The 24,912-nt window shown below is 44.0% G+C and overlaps 1 long non-coding RNA gene across 1 annotated transcript; it reads right to left on the reverse strand.

Annotated features, from left to right (window-relative positions):
• Nucleotides 1-1,059: 1,059 nt before the first annotated feature.
• On the reverse strand, nt 1,060-24,175 carry LOC115111800 (uncharacterized). Its single transcript, XR_010461511.1, has 2 exons — nt 23,076-24,175; nt 1,060-5,062 (listed from the first exon to the last, which is right to left on the reverse strand). It is a non-coding gene; the product is annotated as an uncharacterized LOC115111800 (long non-coding RNA).
• Between the last annotated feature and the right edge of the window lie 737 nt (nt 24,176-24,912).

The following is a 24,912-nucleotide window of genomic DNA, read 5'->3' on the forward strand; positions in this document are numbered from 1 at the left end:
TTGTTGCACATAAAATAATATTTTTAAGTACCATATTATTTAATTAACCCTTCATTGTCAATCTCATCCTACAGAATCGTTTTGAACAGGGATAAACACCCTGGGAATTTAATACATGCTGTATTAGCTTTATTTGATTTATATAAAACACAATCGTTTCTGGGACCAGAAATCGGCATGGGCATTTCTAACACACTGGCTCATCTTTTTCCTCGAGGCCCCCATTTATAGTCAATGATAATTCTGCATAAAAAATATTTTTTTATGGCAAAACCTCCCAATTTAGACCACCATGGAGAGCGCTGTAGCATGTCATTCCCTATACAGTCTACAGCTATGACTTCCCCAGACCACTGTCTTTGTGTAGTCACTGGTGATACGGGAGCCTCTGCTTCCTCTGCCCGCTGGTAGATAACCCAGTCTGGCCTACCCCATCTCTGGCTATGCTGTTTCAGATGCCTCAGCAATACCCCGCTTCGCTCTTCTATCCTTTCTCCTGCTCCCAGGGGATAAATTTAGTAATTGGGGGTAGATAGCTCACTGTATAGTATGAAGCTCCAAGCCCCTTCATTACGAGGGCTTTGTGAATGCGTGCTGCTGCCAGCCCTGTTTAGGCTGTGTAGCCCAAGGTTATGTACTCAAGACCACTATTGCAACCTCTGTCTGCTTTACATTCCATTTCTCCCCAAGCTGGGTCAGACAAAAGCCGTGCATTTTATTGGGTCACCGTGGTGCACTCAGCTTGAATTAGTCGAGGGACGTGTGAGAACAGGCCAGTTTCCCAGACTCAAATTAAGACTAGTACTGGACTAAAAAGCACTTTCAATGGAGAATCTCCATTGAGCATGCTTTTTAGTACAGCACTAGGCCTAATCTATGTCCCCGAAAACCGTCCTTACAAGTTAGCAAATTCCACATATATAGTGTATAAACAGAATGCATCGACTAATGTCGTTTTAATGGGTCACATTAGCATAGGGTACTTCGCTAAGGAACCAATAGTGCTGCCTAAAGCCATATATTAAGAGACTTTGGCCAGGTTTTAGAACAGACGCCATGTCAAATCAAATCAAATTTATTTATATAGCCCTTCGTACATCAGCTGATATCTCAAAGTGCTGTACAGAAACCCAGCCTAAAACCCCAAACAGCAAGCAATGCAGGTGTAAAACCTAGGAAGAAACCTAGAGAGGAACCAGGCTATGTGGGGTGGCCAGTCCTCTTCTGGCTGTGCCGGGTGGAGATTATAACAGAACATGGCCAAAATGTTCAAATGTTCATAAATGACCAGCATGGTCGAATAATAATAAGGCAGAACAGTTGAAACTGGAGCAGCAGCACGGCCAGGTGGACTGGGGACAGCAAGGAGTCATCATGTCAGGTAGTCCTGGGGCATGGTCCTAGGGCTCAGGTCCTCCGAGAGAGAGAAAGAAAGAGAGAATTAGAGAAAGCACACTTAAATTCACACAGGACACCGAATAGGACAGGAGAAGTACTCCAGATATAACAAATTGACCCTAGCCCCCCGACACATAAACTACTGCAGCATAAATACTGGAGGCTGAGACAGGAGGGGTCAGGAGACACTGTGGCCCCACCCGAGGACACCCCCGGACAGGGCCAAACAGGAAGGATATAACCCCACCCACTTTGCCAAAGCACAGCCCCCACACCACTAGAGGGATATCTTCAACCACCAACTTACCATCCTGAGACAAGGCTGAGTATAGCCCACAAAGATCTCCGCCATGGCACAACCCAAGGGGGGGCGCCAACCCAGACAGGATGACCACATCAGTGAATCAACCCACTCAGGTGACGCATCCCTTCCAGGGACGGCATGAAAGAGCCCCAGTAAGCCAGTGACTCAGCCCCTGTAATAGGGTTAGAGGCAGAGAATCCCAGTGGAAAGAGGGGAACCGGCCAGGCAGAGACAGCAAGGGCGGTTCGTTGCTCCAGAGCCTTTCCATTCACCTTCCCACTCCTGGGCCAGACTACACTCTATCATATGACACACTGAAGAGATGAGTCTTCAGTAAAGACTTAAAGGTTGAGACAGAGTTTGCGTCTCTGACATGGGTAGGCAGACCACCATGTTTGCTCCTTTATTCTTGAAATGTTGCTGATATAACAATACGAGAGCGGCTATGACAATTCCCTATGTAATTACCTGCTGTAAACAAGCAAAACAGAATAGCGAATTTAACAGACGTTATTATTGAATCGCTAAATAATGTGCATCCAAGTCTACTGTGTTGTGGTGTCAACAAAGTGCATATCTGTTTAGACTGGGCATCTTCATTGGTTTTGAAAAATATCAGAAACAAACAGCACAACGCCGAAGCGTCAATTATCACTTAGCAACGGCTATGGAGGAGAAAGTGGCACTCTTGGAACGTTCAGATTGAAAGCGCAACTCTCCATTTATACGACTCTGGTGCGGCCTGTCATTTAATACGTTGAATTACAACAACCTCAAAGCACCATTCAGCACCTTACATGAGAGAAAGTTAAGGCTAAAAATAGGTATTCATACATAAATATGCTTAAACACTTTCATGCACAGAAGCACACCTGGTACAGTGTCCATCCTTTACACTGCTTTAGGACACTTCTGAGTTAAGCTGTACGCTGCCTGAGCAGCTGCCAGTATGAGCAAACAAACACACGCATATAGTCAGGCACAGAGATATGTACACACACACACACACACACACACACACACACTCCAACTCTTACTGTAAGCAGCAACAGCAGCAGCTGAGAGACAACACAAGGTCCTACAGCAGCAGCTGAGAGACAGCACAAGGTCATACTTAGCATTGTGACAGGTCTTCAGGCATTTGGTGGCACAGTCCCTTCAAAGACATGTAGGAGGACAAGAAAAACAAGATTACTTGGCATTCATTCACTGCGAAATCAAACGCATGCTGAAATAATTTCATACAATGCGATCTGGGAAAGCGGTACTCTATTTTCCACCCCTCCCCCTGTTCTCCATATTCTGGGAGGCCTCTGTGAATAGGCAATAAAGAATTGAGGGTGATAATATGTGACAACTTGTAAAGACACGAAAAAAGAGTATGTGGCTCTGACAACTTTCAGTCTCATTTTATGTATGTCATGCTATTTATTGGTGGAGTTATGGCTTGAATTGTTATCAAATGCTGTATGTGATTTGTGTCTATTGATTAGTTGATGAATGACATGTTTCATTGTGAATAAACCTACACAATGTATGCATCCCAAATGGCACCCTATTCCCTATATAGTGCACTACTTTTGACCAGAAAATACTACTGGTCAAAAGTGGTCCACTGTAAAGAGAATTAGGGTGCCGTTTGGGATGCAGTTAATTATACCATTGCTTTTGTGGTCCACCAACAGAAGGTTTTAAATTCACTGTGCACTATGTGATTCAATACTTTAGAGAATTGCATATATTTATAGGGAATTATCAGCATATTTATGAGAACCAAAGACTGACATGTGAAGGCACACTCCAATTGATGGTAAACTGATTGATGGTAACCTATTCCCTATATATAGGGAATAGGGTGCCATTTGGGAGTCAACCAGAGTAGAAGCAGATGGACTACACTTCAGCATCTTGATTTATTAGATAAGACACGCTAGTTCAGCTCCACCCTGCACAACATGGGCCTGTTTAACTGGACTGTGGCTCTGTCTGTGGAGACAAATTAATCACGCTAGTGTTTAAGCCCCAGTGTTACGCCATGACACAGGAGGGCGAAACAGAACAGTGGTCTACCATTATAATCAGGCCTGCAGGATTCTAACTCTGGTCGACCAAGATATATGCTGTTGCTGCCCTGGCTTGTATGTGTGTGTGTGTGTGTGTGTGTGTGTGTGTGTGTGTGTGTGTGTGTGTGTGTGTGTGTGTGTGTGTGTGTGTGTGTGTGTGTGTGTGTGTGTGTGTGTGTGTGTGTGTGTGTGTACATGTGTGCATGTGAGTGTGTGTGTACACGCATCGCATGCTACTGTAGTTATTTAGTCCACTGAAGGTTAACTGAAATTCATGGTCCAAAGCTCAGGTTAGACACCCACAGACATCTTCCATGTCAGGCACAGCATCAGTGGAAACATGTATTGTGCTAAAAGCTGTGTGGGGTCTATGTGATCTATATTGTTTGATAAGCATGGCATGGTGGGTTAAGGAAACAATCAGTGGGAGGTCACACAAGTTTGTCCTTGACTCCCTGTTTACTTAGACAATATTTTAAACAATATTAGTAAATGGCACTTTTACAGTATGTGGAAAAACAATTTTCACATACTGTAAAAGTAAGCATTTCACTGTTAGTCTACACCTGTTGTTCACGAAGCATGTGACAAATGCATTTGGATTTGAATTGATTTCTCAATTTAAAGTGCTCTACTATAGGTCATGTAAAAGGATTGATAAGTGATACAAGTTGGATAACTGTACTCACTGCATCCATCATTTGTTTCCATCAGCATGTATCCATCAACTTACTCCAGTGCCTTTTCTCAGTCTGTCTGTCAGCTGGACATTCCCCAGAGTGGTAAGAGGGCAGGCCCCTGTGAAATTGGGAGCAGGCAATAGAGGTATTTTCCTGTCCCCTATGCTGAAGGGTTGAAAAGGAGAGGAGACCCACGGTGTATTTAAGCATTAAGCAATAAGGCCAGAGGGGGTATGGTATATGGCCAATATACCACAGTCCCCCGAGGTGCCTTATTGCTATTATAAACTGGTTACCAACGTAATTAGAGCAGTAAAAATATGGTCTGATATACCACGGCTGTCAGCCAATCAGCATTCAAGGCTCGAACCACCCTGTTTATAATAGTATACAGTGTATAAGCCCTCTGGCCTTGTTAGATCATGTAGTACACAGTGTCACTCTGAACTCACCTGCTGGATGCCTACAGCCAGTTTTCTTGCTCTGTTGTACGTTAATTAAAAGAAGACAAATCACCCACTGGGCACAGATGTCAGTTCGATGTCCTGAAGCAGACCGTGAAATCCCCGGCTCTTGAGCGTGACAGAGGGTGCTCTTTCCCAATCAACAGTGTGTCCCTTGAAATACAGACATGATTGGTGTATTAAAGGTCAGGCAGAGCTAAAGCACAACACACAGGAGCATCTTACTGCAAGAATAACTGATACATGCTATGAAATTAATACATTTGATTTGTTTAACTCAGATAAATAAATTGTTAAACCCCCCTCGTGTCAATCGCTGTGATTTTAGGTGCTAACTGAATTACGTGTTCAAATTCCAATGACAGCCTTCAATGTTGAATCAATTGATTAAAGGAATCACCGTTCTGAGATCAATTTTGGACCTAATTTACTCTGTGAACCCTGACAAAGTGCAGGCCATGAAGTGAGAATAAACAACCATTAGTGAACGGCTCTTCTAATAGGCCTCATACAGAACAGCTATAGCCAGCTGAAACCCAGTAGAGAGCACACAGGACAGGAAACCACAATACATGCATCAACAGATCAATGAGCTTCAGTTAAACATACCACCTATCAAAGGGACACTTGGAACTGTAGGTAATTAGGCACACATCCGTCTACACATGCTGATCCATGGATGAATAAACAACGACTGTTGGTGCTCCCCTTCCTACTCCATGTATCCTTAAAGCACCATAAGGGCCCTGACTATACATTTTCACAAGCTCTCCCCTCTCTTTTGACCATCTCTTAAAAGGGTATAGTATTTATTAACAGTGTATGATTCCTCAGGGAGATGTCTTTGTATTATACTCACCGGAGGACTTACCATTGGGTAGAAGAGGCAATTTACCTCAGGCCTCATATCATCAAGGGGCCTCGTGAGCAATTAAAAAAATATATATATATACGTCTCCACTTGAGGCCCCCCCATGCTCCGCTCAAGGCATAATAAATAAGTAATAAAAATCCCCATCAAAATATGTCTGTTTAAGCTTCACACCACATCCACCGATATCGGCCTTGGAAAGGGTCGTCACTAGTTACCACAGCCACAAAGTAATAATTATGGCTAATACCCGCCTATTTCTATAATGTATCTTCTTAAAATCTGATTTTAAACCTAACCCTTACCTTAACCCTAACTTTAACCACACTGATAAACTCATTTTGTAGTCATGACTTTTTACAATATAGCCAATTTTGACTTTGTGGCTGTGGTAACTACTGACAACCAGTGGAAAGGTGGAAGAGCTACAGAGTGTTAGTCAGTCCAGGAGACTTCTCGAAAATCAGTTGTTTCTCAAAAACGTCTGCAGAGTCCGAACGGTTGTTCTACACACTAATATGACCCCTCTGCCTGGGGCCTCCAAATCACTAAATCTGCCCCTGGTTATATTCTTTCTAACTGCATTACAGTACTGTTTGAAAGGTTTCATTTGACATAGAGTTGTATGATGGCTCCCTCTTGTGGAGAGTGACGACTACCATTTGCTTGATAGAGCATATATTTTCTATAAAGGGACAGAACTACTGTAGACCTCACAGTTGTTACATTATGAATTCACCTTTATTAACACCAATCAGAGAGACTAGCTAATTGTATTTTTTAATTCCTTGCCGTGCAAAACAAAAACTTGTCGTAGGATTTCTGCATTTAATAGACTTTTAATCTGTAAATTTGTCAATCATTTTACCAAAATCAAACCATATGTAACTGAGTTAATAGCATCTGCCTATTGTAACACTAACACAAGTGGCACTTCAAATTAAAAGGTAGATATTCTCAGCTACAGACCCACTGTAACATACCTTATAGTGCTGTAGGAAAATGTCACTAGTAAAGCAATTGCCGAAGGGGTTGAAATCTATAAGGAAGAAAGTACTTAAGGGGAATATATATCAGGGTCACCACTCCACACCTCATTTGAGAGGATTTCAATCCCGACCAAAGTCAACCCTCTCCAAAACCACACTCAACTCAGGAGGACTGTTTCCATGCATTTGGGGTTTTCAGACAAATCTGGGCTAGAATACAAAATGAAGCATTCCGTGAATATGCATGGCTCTCCCCTCAGAGAGAGAGCGAGAGAGAGAGCAAACGAGAAAAATGGCTGGGGCAGGCAGATGAGTGTTGGCAGAGGAGTGGGAGGCGAGTGCCAAGCTTGCCCACAGGGATGGAGGGGCGCCAGAGAGCAGTGGCAGCCTGTTTGTCTTGGAATCCCACACCCAATCTGGAGTCCAGGAGAAAACGAGAAGCCCCTCGATCTGCTTCCAATTGGAGGATCAAATGTTGGTGTAAATGTCTGACAGCATCTCACCTCTCTTGACTCCTGCCCTGCCCTGGATGGAGGAGCAACGGTCTGATAGATGACGCTGCTGACAGCATTTCAAATGGCACCCTATTCTCTATACAGTGCACTACTTTGACCAGGTCCCAAAAGTATAGGGAACAGGGTACCATTTGGGGCATTTAACTGTCTGATTTTGCTCTTTCCAACCCCATACTAGAATGGGAAGTTTTAATTACCATACAAGTCATAAAACTTGGAGGCCTATTACATTTGGCAGATTGTGTCTTTTGCCCCAGGTTTCATTCTCCATGGATATCACCTTCTTAGCTTAGAAAAGGTTACTCAACACTGCCTCCATAATGTAGTGATCCTGTGTGGCTCAGTTGGTTAAGAGCTCAGCTCAGCTGGATAGCATCGCCATGATTGTGGGTTCAATTCAAATCCCATCAAATCAAATTGTAATGGTCACATACACGTGATTTGCAGATGTACAAATTATACAACTTATACACACAAATCTAAATAGGAATGAATTAAGACTGTATACATATATGGACGAGTGATGTCAGAGCGGAACGGACTAAGATGCAGTAGAATAGTATAGAATACAGTATACACATATGAGATCAGTAATGCGAGATATGTAAACATTATTAAGTGACTAAGATACTGTAGAATAGTATGGAATACAGTATATACATATGAGATGAGTAAAGCCAGATATGTAAACCTTATTAAAGTGACTAGTGTTTCATTCCTTAAAGTGACCAGTGATTTCTAGTCCATGCCAATAGGCAGCAGCCTCTCTGTGCTAGTGATAGCTGTTTAACAGTCTGATGGCCTTGAGATATAAGCTGTTTTTAAGTCTCTCAGTCCCAGCTTTGATGCACCTGCACTGACCTTGCCTTCTGGATGATAGCGGGGTGAACAGGAATTGGCTCAGGTGGTTGATGTCCTTGAGGATCTTTTTGGCCTTCCTGTGACATCGGGTGCTGTATGTGTCCTGGGGAAATTTCTTTAGCCTCCTGAGGTTGGAGGCTCTGTTGCGCCTTCTTCACCACACTGTCTGTGTAGGTGGTCCATTTCAGTTTGTCAGTGATGCGTACACCAAGGAACTTGAAGCTTTCCACCTTCTCCACTGCGGTCCCATCAATGTAGATAGGGGGTCCCCTCTGCTGTTTCCTGAAGTCCACGATAATCTCCTTTGTTTTGTTGACATTGAGTGAGAGGTTGTTTTCCAGGCACCACACTCCCAGAGCCCTCACCTCCTCCTTGTAGACTGTCTCGTCATCGTTGATAATCAAGCCTACTACTGTTGTGTCATTTGCAAACTTGATGATTGAATTGGAGGCGAGGGAGTACAGGAGGGGGCTGAGAACACACCCTTGTGGAGCCCCAGTGTTGAGGATCAGCAGAGTAGAGGTAATGTTTCCTACCTTCACCACCTGGGGCGGCCCGTCAGGAAGTCCAAGACCCAGTTGCACAGCGCGGGGTTCAGACCCAGGGCCTTGAGCTTAATGATGAGCTTGGAGGGTACTATGGTGTTCAATGCTGAGCTATAGTCAATAAACAGCATTCTTACATAGGTATTTCTCTTGTCCAGATGGGATAGGGCAGTGTGCAGAGTGATGGTGATTGCATCGTCTGTGAATCTATTGGGGGCGGCAAATTGAAGTGGGTTTAGGGTGTCAGGCAAGGTAGAGGTGATACGATCTCTGACTAGTCTCTCAAAGCACTTCATGATGACAGAGGTGAGTGCCACGGGGCGATAGTCATTAAGTTCAGTTACCTTTGCTTTCTTGGGTAAAGGAACAATGGTGGCCATCTTGAAGCATGTGGGGACAGCAGACTGTGATAGGAGAGATTGAATATGCCCGTAAACACACCAGCCAGCTGGTCTGTGCACACTCTGAGGACGCGGCTGTGGATGCCGTCTGGGCCAGCAGCCCTGTGAGGGTTAACACGTTTAAATGTTTTACTCATTTAAGTAGCAGCAGCGTAAAGAGGGGTCTGGGTAGCCCTTTGATTAGCTGTTCAGGAGCCTTATGGCTTGGGGGTAGAAGCTGTTAAGAAGATTTTTGGACCTAGACTTGGCGCTCCGGTACTGCTTGCCATGCGGTAGCAGAGAGAACAGTCTATGACAAGGGTAGCTGGAGTATTTGACCATTTTTAGGGCCTTCCTCTGACACCGCCTGGTATAGAGGTCCTGGATCGCAGGAAGATTGGCCCCATTGATGTACTTTTCCTTTTGTAGTCTGTGATTGTCTGTAGTCCATGCAGGGATCACATACTAAAACGACAACATACTAATATTACAATGTATGTACTCACTGTACTGTCGCTTTTGGTCAAATCATCTGCTAACCAGTATAGGCCTTTACAGTGAAGATAATTAAACTATCCCAGTAATAATGTCCTACAGCTACCAGCAGAGGGAGAGCTGAAGTCACATATAAGGCCCAAAATAACTAACTGTATCTTGTTGACTGCTTGGAAATCTGGAACTGAATGACCATCAGTTCAGTGTCCCTTTTCATCCATTTTATTGATACAGTTTACAACATTATTTTACTGGCAGTGAGTATCCATTCCATAAACACAATCCACAAGTTTCTTCAAGATAGTGTTACCTAACTCTTCTGCTGACCAATACAATGAGGCATTATCCCTCAGAGAGAGAGAGGGGGAGAGAAATGGAGGGAGAGAGAGTGTGGAGAGGGAGAGCGAGATAGAGAGAGGGAGAGGGAGAAAAAGGGTGAGAGAGAAAGAGGAAAAGAGAAGGGGTGAGAAAGGGAGAGATGGGGGAGAGATGAAAGACAGAAATTCCTTTATTAAGGGATTATTTGGCATTATCCACTGGCAAAAACTGGTTGAATCCACGTTGTTTCCACGTCATTTCAACTAGCAAATCAATGTGGTGATTGGATTTGCAAAAAGTCATCGATGTCAGGGAATTTTGCATTGTTTTACCCAACTTTTAACCTAAATCCAATGACATGGTGAAATGTTTAGTTGATTTCACATTGAATTCACGTTAGTTGACAACGCAACCAAATGTAAATCAAAACTAGACGTTGAACTGACGTCTGTACCCAGGGAATATACTTGCCCGTCTATTCATTCGTGGGAGGGAACTCATGTTTACCTGAAGGCGGCAAGTTATTCCTCAACTGTCAGGTCAAATTCTCCTCCTGTCCCTTGCTGTTACAGAGAGGTTTTGTACTCTGCTCCCAGGGGACACAAGATCCATACGCACATATATCAGGATCACAGCAGTTCTGTTCCCACTCTACCTTCTACTCTCTCCTCCAAAGTCTCTAGTGTTTTGCTGACACAGCTGATCTATTACCTGATACTGCTGGCCTAACAGAAACATGATGTAGTTCATTATGCACCCTGCAGGCTTGGACAAATAAGAGTTCAATCTTCCATTCAGCAGGCTGAAATATGAGCAGACGTTTTTCCCAGTCTCCCTCTTGGGATTATCCCTCTGTCCACAGCAACCCCCCTGGGAGTGGGGTACCTACAAAGGTTCAGGCAGACATTCCTCTATTTTTATTGTAACCAAGATAATAATGGGCACGCAGCACGAGGTTAACATTATGGGACAGGTTATATATGTAGCAAAAGAGGGCTATTCTGAGAATGTATTCCACAAAGGTTCCTGCTGATATTCAACCCCATTTAAAATGGGTGTACTGAAACATGGCAAAGAATGTGTAAGACCTATATAGGACTGGACATGTATTCCACTGAGGAGCAGAACAATTACAAGATACTTTGACACAATCTATTGTGTAGGTAATTGGACACAAACTATACTACTCACTCATGAATGAGGGGGTTGGCAACTTTTTCTCTGAGCTTGTATGAATTAAACTAACTAAATGGATTCTGGGTCAGAATAACAAGCAATGTGAGTCTAATTGCTTTGTATGTGAGAGCTCTTGGCAGATCTTCAGCGCGTTGTAAATCACTACAAGTCACAGCCAGGTGCCACACCAATGGCTGATGGAGACCTTGACTGTGTCCCAAATGGTACCCTATTCCCTATATAGCCCTATGGGCCCTGGTCAAAAGTAGCACACTGTGTAGGGAATATGGTGCTACTTGGGATGCGTTCCTTGTGCTTAGCAACATCCCTCCATAGGCCTATACATAGGAGCTGTATGCAGTGAACACACACACTGTAAAACATATTGTTATGACCATGGGACTGATCTGTCACTTCATTAGTTTGCTTATTGGCAGAGAGAGCGGGCACACACAGCCATATTTATAAAGCAGGACCACTATAAAAGCTGACGAATGTTAAACAGATCTTAACAACTCCGATTTTGCTTCTCATTGAGCGTGTGTGTTTGTGTGAGTGCGTATGTGCATGTGCGTGTGTGTGTGTGCATGTGTGCGTGTGCTTAAAAGAGGCCCCAAGGGATATAAAAAAAAGTGTGCCGCATAAACAGCAATTGCTGGAAACTTAAAGGGATACTTTGGGATTTTGGCAATGAGGCCCTTTATCTACAGTACTTCCCCAGTGAGATGAACTTGTGGACACCATTTTTATGTATCTGTGTCCAGTTTGAAGGAAGTTAGAGGTAGTTTCGCATGCCCATGATGTAGCCATATCGCTGGTGGAGTGAGCCCTCAAGTGTTCTGGAAGTATTAAACCCTTACTATAATATTCCATTTTAACAGCCTCCATTATACATAGGGAAAAAACGCTGGCAAGAAAAGGTCATCCCTGTGTGGGGAGGAGCCCAAGCAAGAGACAAAGTTCTGATCACTCTAGTAGGGCTCTCATCCTGTCCAATTCGTGCACTGGACACAAGCGGTGGAGACACTCTTCCTCCACGGAGGAGTAATGCAGTGAGTGAAAAGCCAGCAGCTCTTAACATTATGCAAATTATAAGCACCACTTGTTTTGTGCACAAAACACAGGATTAGGTTGTAAAGCAACCTTGGTATGAGGATGGAAAGGCTAATACTGAGGTGATTTTAAATGAGAGAAATCCCATACTTTTGAAGCTGGCTCGAACAGCGGCTGTGGAATGGCCTCAAGCATACCAGACACATCCAAGGATGGGACTAGTTGTTAGTATACTGGGTGTAAGTGACGATCGCTCTGCATAAAAGAGCAGATCAGGGGCTGTTTCCCCACTGTATTATTGTTAAAACCTAAATGGCAAGCGGTCCAAACACAAGCCACTCATATAGTGAGCGTGTGGCAGGGGCTTTAGTGCTCTGAACAGTCTACACAACTTTCAGACATCCTCTCCCAGGTCAGGCTCAAAGCACCACATGCCCGGGCCGGGGATGGAAGATCTCTCTGTTTGCTTGGGTCGGCTGATCCCTGCGCAACGGTAGCTGCCAGGATGTAGGTGGAGCATGTCTGCCTTTGGCTTAAAGCTGCTATACTTAGTAACAGAGAGACCGACAGGGCCCATAAACCTTGGAATCTAGGCATGTTCAATGCAATTTTTCCCTTAGAGAGGGACTTGAGCCTTCTTGTAGGCTATTGCTCATGCACCCAAATGAGCCAGTTGATGACAGCTAGTTTTTCCCATGGTGGAGAGGTGAGACATTTTTATCAGTTATGCCAAGAGTGCACAGCGGAAGTAGAGCGGAAGATCTGTAACAAAGGCATATCAAATCAAACTGTATTTGTCACCTGCACCGAATGCAACTTCTGCAGACCTTACTGTGACATGCTTACTTACTTGCCCTTAACCAACAGTGCAGTTCAAGAAAGAGTAAATAAACATTTGACCAAATAAACTAAAGTAAAACAAATTATAAAAAGTAACACATTAAAATAACAATAACGAGGCTACAGTATATACTGGTACCGAGTCAATGTAATTTGTACATGTAAGTAGGGGTGAAGTTTCTATGCATAGATAATAAAACAAATGGAGGGGGGGTGTCAATGTAAATAATCTGGTGGCCATTTGATGAATTGTTCAGCAGTCTTATTGCTTGGGGATAGAAGCTGTTAAGGAGCCTTTTGGTCCTAGACTTGGAGTTTCGATACCGCTTGCCGTGCGGTAGCAGAGAAAACAGTCTGACTTAGATAACTGGAGTCTTTGACAATTGTTGGGGCTTTCCTCTGACACCGCCAAGTCTATAGGTCCTGGATGGCAGGAAGCTTGGCTCCAGTGATGTACTACGCTGTAGGCACTTTTTGATGATCTGGGGACACATGCTAAATGTTTTCATTCTCCTGAGGGGGAAAAGGTGTTGTCGTGCCCTCTTCACAATTGTCTTGGTGTGTTTGAACCATGATAGTTCATTGGTGATGTGAACACCAAGGAACTTGAAACTCCACTACAGTTCTGTCAATTATTAAGGATCAGCCACTTTTTTCAATTTTCACCTAAAATGACATACCCAAGTCTAACTGCCTGTAGCTCAGGCCCTGAAGAAGAAATATGCATATTCTTGGTACCATTTGAAAGGAAACAATTTGAAGTTTATGGAAATGTGAAAGGAATGTAGTACAATATAACACAATAGAGCTGGTAAAGATAATACAAAGAAAAAAACAACCATTCTTTTGTATTTTTTTGTACCATCATCTTTGAAATGCAAGAGAAAGGCCATAATGTATTATTCCAGCCCAGGTGCAATTTAGATTTTGGCCACTAGATGGCATCAGTGTATGTGCAAAGTTTTAGACTGATCCAATGAACCATTGCATATCTGTTCAAAATGTTGTATCAAGACTGCCCAAATGTGCCTAATTTGTTTATTAATAGCTTTTCATGTTCAAAATTGTTCAAAATTGCTTTCACTGTAATAGCTATCGTAAATTGGACAGTGCAGTTAGATTAACAAGAATGTAAGCTTTCTGACAATATCAGATATGTCCTGGGAAATGTTCTTGTTACTTAAAACCTCATGCTAATCGCATTAGCCTTACATCAACTGTCCCATGGAAGAGACACCGATCCCGAAGAAGTTATTAATGGGGGCCTGTTTGGCCTGCTTTTTGCTATAGTCCACGATCAGCTCCTTTGTCTTGCTCACATTGAGGGAAAGGTTGTTGTCCCGGCACCACACTGCCAGGTCTCTGACCTCCTCCCAATATGCTGTCTCATCATTGTCGGTGATCAGGACTACCACTATTGTGTCGTCAGCAAACTTAATGGTGGTGTTGGAGTCGTGTTTGGCCATGAAGTTGTGGGTGAACAGGGAGTACAGGAGGGGACAAAGCACACACACCCCTGAGGGGCCCCAGTGTTGATAATCAGCGTTTCAGAAGTGTTGTTGCATACCCTTACCACCAGGGGGCGGCCCGTCAGGAAGTCCAGGATCCAGTTGCAGATGGAGGGGTTTAGTCGCAGGGTCCTTAGTTTAGTGATGAGTTTTGTGGGCACTATGGTGTTGAACGCTGAGCTGGAGTCAATGAACAGCATTCTCACATAGGTGTTCCTTTAGTCCAGGTGGGAAAGGGCAGTGTGGAGTGCGTCCGGATTAGTGTCCCACTTCCTTGAAAGCCTTTAGCAAGAGCTGCTGTTGCCTGTAATACATGGCTTCTGGTTGGGATATGTATGTACGGTCACTGTGGGGACGATGTCGTCAATGCACTTATTGATGAAGCCGATGACTGAGGTGGTATATTCCTCAATGCCATTTGATGAATCCCTTGAACATGTTCCAGTCTGTGCTAGCAAAACAGTCCTGTAGCGTAGCACGTCATCTGACCACTTCCATTTTGAGCAAGTGACTGTTACTTCCTGCTTTAGTTTTTGCTTGTAAACAGGAATCAGGAGGATAGAATTATGGTCAGATTTTCCAAATGGAGGGCGGGGGAGAGCTTTATATGCATGTCTGTGTGTGGAGTAAAAGTGGTCTAGAGTTTTTTTCCTCTAGTTGCACATGTGACATGCTGGTAGAAATGAGGTAAAACAGAATTAAGTTTATCTGCATTAAAGTCCCCGGCCACTAGGAGCGCTGCTTCTGGATAAGCATTTTCTTTTTTGTTTATGGCCTTATACGGCTGATTGAGTATGGTCTTAGTCCCAGCATTGGTTTGTGGTGGTAAATAGATGGCTACGAATAATATAGATGGGAACTCTTAGTAGATAGTGTGGTCTACAGCTCATCATATATTGCTTTACCTCAGGTGAGCAATCCCCCGAGACTTATTTAATATTAGACACTGCACACCAGTTGTTACCAAACGTAGCTTCTCTGTCCTGCCGGTGCATGGAAAATTCCGCCAGCTCTAGATTATCTGTGTCGTCGTTCAGCCACGACTCTGTGAAACATAAAATATTACAGTTTTTAGTGTCCCGTTGGTAGTAGGCTATAATCTATATCGTAGGTCATCCATTTTATTTTCCAATGATTGCACGTTGGCCCATAGAACGGATGGCAGTGGGAGTTTACTCACTCGGCTACGAATTCTCGGAAGGCAGCCTGACCTCCGTCCCCTTTTTCTCCATATTTTCTTCAAGCAACTGACGGGTATTTGGGCCCGTTCCCAAGAAAGCAGTATATCCTTTGCGTTGGATTCGTTAAAGAAACATGCTTCTTCCAGTTCAAGGTGGGTAATTGCTGTTCTGATGTCCAGTAGTTATTTTTCAATCATAAGAGACGGTAGCAGCAACATTATGTACGAAATAAGTTTAAAAATAAGTTACAAACAATACGAGAAAACTGTCAAAATGGTACAGTTGGTTAGGATCACGTAAAACGTCAGCCATCCCCTCCGGCGACATTCTAACCCTTGTAAGCGCATATCAGATGTTTTCAGATGGTCCTATAGCAGCCATGCCATATTGGTATGACACTAAGTATAGTGCCTAGTGGTGGCTATCACTAAAGTTTTACCGGTATCGAGGGCAGAGATTTAGCTGGGTGCGCTTGCGACTAGTTATAACTTGGTATCAGTTGGCCAGTGTTCACCCAGGGATTATTATTCTGGCTCAGGCTGGCACCATGTTAGCAGGTGAGAGCAGTGTTGCTCTTCGGTCTGGAGTGCCTCATTTTACCGTAGTGATGTGTGGTGTATGCAGTCAGTTAAAGCCGTAGCTAGCTAGTAATTCCAGGATTTGAGTGCTTGTTTAAATTCGCCCAGTGTGGTGAAAAACAGTAGCCATAACTCCAGGAGAGAAGGTTCTATCAGCCGGGTTATACAGTGGGGAGAACAAGTATTTGATAACCTACACAGTCGGCAGTGTTTCCTACTTACAAAGCATGTAGAGGTCGCTAAGCATGTAGAGGACGCTAAGGAGAGTATTGAATCCGTAAGGAAGACGAAAAAAATGACGATAGGAGCGGACTATGGCCCGTTATATCGGAAGTGGAGTGGTGCACTATTGGCCATTGCTTCTGTCTGTCTACAACAGACGTTGTGTGATTGGATCTTCTTAGACTCCACATCTAAAATGGGACCCTACCCATAAGTGATAAATTGGTAATTCTAACATTAAATGTGTGTTTTGGTAATTAATTGAGATTTCTTGTTTACAGAAGAAACAAGAAGTGCATAATCAACTGACAATGTGACTCACCACCTGTATTCGGTCTTTGATCTGCCTCTGATCTGGTGGACTCACTAAACACACATGCTTCGTTTGTAAATTATGTCAGAATGTTGGAGTGTTCCCCTGGCTATCCATAAAAAAAAAGAAAATGGTTCCATCTGTTTTGCTTAATATAAGGAATTAAAAATTATTTGTACTTTTACTTTTGATATTTAAAGCTGATATATGTAACTTTTTGGGTGACCTGACCAAATTCACTTAGAAATGTGATTTATAGCTCTGTCATTCTCATTGAAAGCAAGTCTAAGAAGCGGTAGATTAGTTCTATGTGCCCAAGTTCTATGCTTCCTTTTCTTTTGTTTAGTTTGTGGTTTTTACTTTTGATTTTGTACACCAGTTTCAAACAGCTGAAAATACAATATTTGTTGGTATGGAAAATATATTTCACAGTGGTTTAGATGGTTCAATGGTTTTCTACACTCATGAGTGCTTCTTTTGTCACAAACTGAAAATAGGCATTTAACTATTTCACTATACAACTATTAGAATTTTTGCAACCAGGAAATGCCGGAGGGATTTCTGCATAGTGCACCTTTACAGTGTCTTCAGAAAGTAGTTTTTCTACATTTTGTTGTGTTAATACTTGAAGTAAAAATCTATTAATTTGAGATTTTGTATCACTGGCCTATTTTTATACATTTTTACAAATTAATATAACATTAACAGCTGAGTCAATAAATATTTAACCCCTTTGTTATGGCAAGCCTAAATAAGTTCAGGAGTAAAAATTTGCTAAACAAGTCACAAGTTTCATGGGCTTACTCTGTGTCTAATAATAGTGCTTAACATGATTTTTGAATGACTGCCTTATTTCTGTACCCCACACAATTATACTGTATGTAAGGTCCATCAATCCAGCAGAGAATTTCAAACAGAGTCAACCATAGAGCAGGGAGGTTTTCCAACGCCCTGGAAAGAAGGGCACCTATTGGTAGATAAGTAGAAATTAAAAAAAGAGGACACTGAATTTCCCCTTGAGCATGGTGAAGTTATTAATTACACTTTGGATGGTGTATCAATACACCCAGTCACTACAAAGATACAGGCGTCTTTCCTAACTCAGTTGCCGGAGAGGAAGGAAACCGCTCAGGGAATTCACCATGAGGCCAATAGTGACCTTAAAACAGTTAGAGTTTAATGGCTGTGATAGGAGAAAACTGAGGATGGATCAACAGCATTGTAGTTATATCCCAATACTAACCTAAATAACAGAGGAAAAAGAAGGATGCCTGTACAGAATAAAAATATTCCAAAACATGCATCCTGTTTGCAACAAGGCACTAAAGTAATACTGCAAAAAATGTGGCAAAGAAAGTAACTTAATGTCCTGAATACAAAGCATTATGTTTGGGGTAAGTCCAACACAACACATTACTGAGTACCACTCTTCATATGGTCGCTCCGGGTTGGAGCGAGCCGGTCGCATCCGGCTCGCATCCGCGCTTCGGTCTGCAGGTTGTATAACTTTTTCATTACATTTCATTACATTTCATTATAGTACAACGGTCTGATTTGTCTAATCTTAGCAATTTCTTCTTAGCTAGCTACATAGTCGTCGTTGTATCAAAGATAATTGCGTAATTATCGTATTTCGTCGTCTCCTATCTGCCCAACACGTTCACCGTCTACTGTAGCACTGTAGTAACTATCACACTCAACTGAACGACTTGATTAGTGTAGTGTTAGCTAGCTACATAGTTGTCTTTGCTGTTTTCGTATCCAAGATAATTGTGTAGTTTAGAGTGTGGAGTCTTAGAGTGATAATTGCGTTATTATCGTATTTCGTCGTCCTCCTATCTGCCTAGCAGCTAGCCAGCTAGCATACGTTCACCGGCTACCGTAGCACTGTAGTAACTATCACACTCAACTGAACGACTTGATCAGTGTAGTGTTAGCTAGCTACATAGTTGTCTTTGCTGTTTTCGTATCCAAGATAATTGTGTAGTTTAGAGTGTGTAGTCTTAGAGTGATTATCTTAATTCACCGAGGTTAGCTAGCCAGCTATTTTGTCGTCCTTAACGTAGGAGACACTCCTAGCTAGCCAATAGCCAGCCAACGTCTACTGAATAGAACTTTCGCATTCCGGTCGCATTCCGCTTCGCTCCACAGGTAGTATCACATTTTCATCTCATTTCATTACAGTCCCAACGGTGTGATTTGTTTGATCGTAGCTAGCTACATAGCTAGCTACATAGCCGTCTTTGTTTCAAAGATAATTGTGTAGTCTAGAGCGATTTTCTAGGTTAGCTAGCCAGCTATTGTCGTTCTCCTAACGCAACGTAACGTAACCAACACTGCTAGCTAGCCAGCTAGCTCCCGAAAAGCAGCATTGTAGAAACTTCACACTCAACGGTACGACTTGATTAGGGTAGTGTCAACAACGCAGCTAGCCTACCCCAGCAGTACTGTATCATTTTAATCATTTTAGTCAATTAGATTCTTGCTACGTAAGCTTAACTTTCTGAACATTCGAGACGTGTAGTCCACTTGTCATTCCAATCTCCTCTGCATTAGCGTAGCCTCTTCTCTAGCCTGTCAACTATGTGTCTGTCTATCCCTGTTCTCTCCTCTCTGCACAGACCATACAAACGCTCCACACCGCATGGCCGCGGCCACCCTAATCTGGTGGTCCCAGCGCGCACGACCCACGTGGAGTTCCAGGTCTCCGGTAGCCTCTGGAACTGCCGATCTGCGGCCAACAAGGCAGAGTTCATCTCAGCCTATGCCTCCCTCCAGTCCCTCGACTTCTTGGCACTGACGGAAACATGGATCACCACAGATAACAATGCTACTCCTACTGCTCTCTCTTCGTCCACCCACGTGTTCTCGCACACCCCGAGAGCTTCTGGTCAGCGGGGTGGTGGCACCGGGATCCTCATCTCTCCCAAGTGGTCATTCTCTCTTTCTCCCTTACCCATCTGTCTATCGCCTCCTTTGAATTCCATGCTGTCACAGTTACCAGCCCTTTCAAGCTTAACATCCTTATCATTTATCGCCCTCCAGGTTCCTCGGAGAGTTCATCAATGAGCTTGATGCCTTGATAAGCTCCTTTCCTGAGGACGGCTCACCTCTCACAGTTCTGGGCGACTTTAACCTCCCCACGTCTACCTTTGACTCATTCCTCTCTGCCTCCTTCTTTCCACTCCTCTCCTCTTTTGACCTCACCCTCTCACCTTCCCCCTACTCACAAGGCAGGCAATACGCTCGACCTCATCTTTACTAGATGCTGTTCCTCCACTAACCTCATTGCAACTCCTCCAAGTCTCCGACCACTACCTTGTATCCTTTTCCCTCTCGCTCTCATCCAACACTTCCCACACTGCCCCTACTGGATGGTATCGCGCCGTCCCAACCTTCGCTCTCTCTCCCCCGCTACTCTCTCCTCTTCCATCCTATCATCTCTTCCCTCTGCTCAAACCTTCTCCAACCTATCTCCTGATTCTGCCTCCTCAACCCTCCTCTCCTCCCTTTCTGCATCCTTTGACTCTCTATGTCCCCTATCCTCCAGGCCGGCTCGGTCCTCCCCTCCCGCTCCGTGGCTCGACGACTCATTGCGAGCTCACAGAACAGGGCTCCGGGCAGCCGAGCGGAAATGGAGGAAAACTCGCCTCCCTGCGGACCTGGCATCCTTTCACTCCCTCCTCTCTACATTTTCCTCCTCTGTCTCTGCTGCTAAAGCCACTTTCTACCACTCTAAATTCCAAGCATCTGCCTCTAACCCTAGGAAGCTCTTTGCCACCTTCTCCTCCCTCTTGAATCCTCCTCCCCCTCCCCCTCCTCCCTCTCTGCAGATGACTTCGTCAACCATTTTGAAAAGAAGGTCGACGACATCCGATCCTCGTTTGCTAAGTCAAACGACACCGCTGGTTCTGCTCACACTGCCCTACCCTGTGCTCTGACCTCTTTCTCCCTCTCTCTCCAGATGACATCTCGCGTCTTGTGACGGCCGGCCGCCCAACAACCTGCCCGCTTGACCCTATCCCCTCCTCTCTTCTCCAGACCATCTCCGGTGACCTTCTCCCTTACCTCACCTCGCTCATCAACTCATCCCTGACCGCTGGCTACGTCCCTCCCGTCTTCAAGAGAGCGAGAGTTGCACCCCTTCTGAAAAACCTACACTCGATCCCTCCGATGTCAACAACTACAGACCAGTATCCCTTCTTTCTTTTCTCTCCAAAACTCTTGAACGTGCCGTCCTTGGCCAGCTCTCCCGCTATCTCTCTCAGAATGACCTTCTTGATCCAAATCAGTCAGGTTTCAAGACTAGTCATTCAACTGAGACTGCTCTTCTCTGTATCACGGAGGCGCTCCGCACTGCTAAAGCTAACTCTCTCTCCTCTGCTCTCATCCTTCTAGACCTATCGGCTGCCTTCGATACTGTGAACCATCAGATCCTCCTCTCCACCCTCTCCGAGTTGGGCATCTCCGGCGCGGCCCACGCTTGATTGCGTCCTACCTGACAGGTCGCTCCTACCAGGTGGCGTGGCGAGAATCCGTCTCCTCACCACGTGCTCACCACTGGTGTCCCCAGGGCTCTGTTCTAGGCCCTCTCCTATTCTCGCTATACACCAAGTCACTTGGCTCTGTCATAACCTCACATGGTCTCTCCTATCATTGCTATGCAGACGACACACAATTAATCTTCTCCTTTCCCCCTTCTGACGACCAGGTGGCGAATCGCATCTCTGCATGTCTGGCAGACATATCAGTGTGGATGACGGATCATCACCTCAAGCTGAACCTCGGCAAGACGGAGCTGCTCTTCCTCCCGGGGAAGGACTGCCCGTTCCATGATCTCGCCATCACGGTTGACAACTCCATTGTGTCCTCGTCCCAGAGCGCTAAGAACCTTGGCGTGATCCTGGACAACACCCTGTCGTTCTCAAATAACATCAAGGCGGTGGCCCGTTCCTGTAGGTTCATGCTCTACAACATCCGCAGAGTACGACCCTGCCTCACACAGGAAGCGGCGCAGGTCCTAATCCAGGCACTTGTCATCTCCCGTCTGGATTACTGCAACTCGCTGTTGGCTGGGCTCCTGCCTGTGCCATTAAACCCCTACAACTCATCCAGAACGCCGCAGCCCGTCTGGTGTTCAACCTTCCCAAGTTCTCTCACGTCACCCCGCTCCTCCGCTCTCTCCACTGGCTTCCAGTTGAAGCTCGCATCCGCTACAAGACCATGGTGCTTGCCTACGGAGCTGTGAGGGGAACGGCACCTCAGTACCTCCAGGCTCTGATCAGGCCCTACACCCAAACAAGGGCACTGCGTTCATCCACCTCTGGCCTGCTCGCCTCCCTACCACTGAGGAAGTACAGTTCCCGCTCAGCCCAGTCAAAACTGTTCGCTGCTCTGGCCCCCCAATGGTGGAACAAACTCCCTCACGACGCCAGGACAGCGGAGTCAATCACCACCTTCCGGAGACACCTGAAACCCCACCTCTTTAAGGAATACCTAGGATAGGATAAAGTAATCCTTCTCACCCCCCTTAAAAGACTTAGATGCACTACTGTTCCACTGGATGTCATAAGGTGAAAGCACCAATTTGTAAGTCGCTCTGGATAAGAGCGTCTGCTAAATGACTTAAATGTAAATGTAAATGTAATGGTCAAGCATGGTGGTGGCTGTATCATGTTATGGGTATGCTTGTCATCGGCAAGGACAATTTTATTTTTATAAAGAGAGGAATAGAGCTAAGCACAGGCAAAATCCTAGAGGAAAACCTGGTTAAGTGTGCTTTCCAACAGACACTGGGAGACAATTTCACCTTTCAGCAGGACAATAACTTAGAACACAAGGCCAAATATACTCTGGAGTTGCTTACCAAGACGACATTGAATGGTTCTGTGTGATCTAGTTACAGTTTTGACTTAAATTGGCATGAAAATATTTGGCAAGACTTGAAAATTATCAAGAATCAAGGTAAGACCCAAGTGCAGACTGTGTGATGTAACCATGTTTATTGTAACCACAGGGGCAGGCAAACGACAGGTTTGCGAAAGGCAGGAAGGGTTCAAATAATCCAGAGTAGGTGCAAGGTACAGGACGGCAGGCAGGCTTAGGGTCAGGAATAGGCAGAGTTCAGGTATCCAGAGGTGGAGCAAAGGTACAGGACGGCAGGCAGGCTCAGGGTCAGGGACGGGCAGAGTGGTCAGGCGGGAGGGTACAGTGACAGGACAGGCAAGGGTCAAAAATCACGAGCTGACAGGGCGAACGCTGGTAAGCATGACAAACAAGACGAACTGGCAACAGACAGACAGAAAACACAGGTATAAATACCCAGAGGATGAGTGGGGAAGATGGGCGACACCTGGAGGGGTGGAGACAAGCACAAGGACAGGTGAAACATGACAGAAATTGGCTGTCTAGCAATGGTCAACAACCAACTTTTTAAAGAATAATGTGCAAATATTGTACAATCCAGTTGTGCAAAGCTGTTAGTTTCACGATCATTGGACGCATACTCGGACCAACGTGCAGCGTGATCTGGGTTCCACATCTTTTTTATTTAAAGTAAGTGAACCACACAACAAAACAATAAAGAATAAACAAAACGTGATGACAATGGAGTGCTAACATGCAACTACACATAAACAATATCCTACAAAACACAGGTGGAAAAAAATGCTACTTAAATATGATCCCCAATTAGAGACAACTATACCAGCTTCCTCTAATTGGGAATCATACAAAATCACCAACATAGAAAAACAAAACTAGAACCCCACATAGAAATAATAAACTAGACTAAACCCCCAGTCACACCCTGACCTACTCCACCATAGAAAATAAGGGCTCTCTATGGTCAGGACGTGACAGTTAGAGACTTACCCAGAAAGGCTCACAGCTATAGTTTCTGCCAAAGGTGATTCTGATGTATTTACTCAGGGGTGTGAAATCATTTTCAATAAATGTGCAAAAATGTCTAAAAACATGTTTTCACTTTGCCATTATTGAGTATTGTGTGTAAATGGGCGAGGGAGAAAAAATAGATTTAATTCATTTTGAATTCAGGCTGTAACACAACAAAACGAGGAATAAGTCAAGTGGTATGAATACTTTCTGAAGGAACTGTAAGTATATTTTAGCAATTACATTTACTTTTGATACTTGAGTATATTTAATACCAAATATATTTAGACATTTACTTATGTAGTATTTCACTGGGTGACTATCACTTTAATACTTGAGTAATTTTCTATTAAGTTATCTTTACTTTTACTCAAGTATGGCAATTGAGTACTTTTTCCACCACTGAAACCAACCAGCCAATACAGACAGTCAAGCAATGTTAGAGGATCTACGGATCTACAGAGTCAACTAAAATAAGATATTAGGGCTAAGCTACCATTCTAATTTCCTCTCACACACTAAATAGACCATTACCATATCTAAGGTTTATGGTGTATTTCCAGTAAGGTAACTCTTTCACCTCCCTGCTCCATCTGGCATGGAGAAAAGTGTCACGTTGTAAATTATCAGAACATGTTCCTCTTAAGGGCTTTCAATACACAGAGGGACCTTACAAAAGCTATGGAGTGCACCACCCCTCGGGCTGAGAATACAACAGTACAGAGAACATTTATTTGGTATTATTTAAACACAAAACACAAAATATACTTGTGAATGTTTTCTTAAATAATCTATCATCATACATCTCATATATCATCATAATTTACACTTAAACTAATAAATATTTGTGAGCATAACAAACAGCAAGACTCTCCAGAATAACATGAGTAAGTCAATGGACAATGTGTCCATAGGCTACTCTATATTATGTATGGCTCATGGTAACATATCAAGGTGATGCATACATTTGTGATGAATTTGTGAACTGTGATGAACTGAACTTCAGTTTATGAGTTGACTATGGCATAGCCTACATACAGTAAGGTCACATTTCAGTTGGGGTACATCCAAATAATCTCTGTGTAGGGTGCACCTTTCACTGCTACCTATGAACATTTTATATCATGCCCCTTCGTGATTACAGCTACTGATTTTTTTTAAGACCACCTATAACTTTGTCTTTTTCCAATGGGAGCCCTGCCAGGATGGAAAAGTAAATATGTAATGTGCTGAACATTCATTTCAGATGGAAAAAACTATAAAG

The sequence above is a fragment of the Oncorhynchus nerka genome, linkage group LG27 (assembly GCF_034236695.1).
Source record: "Oncorhynchus nerka isolate Pitt River linkage group LG27, Oner_Uvic_2.0, whole genome shotgun sequence".
NCBI classification, from domain to species: domain Eukaryota; kingdom Metazoa; phylum Chordata; class Actinopteri; order Salmoniformes; family Salmonidae; genus Oncorhynchus; species Oncorhynchus nerka.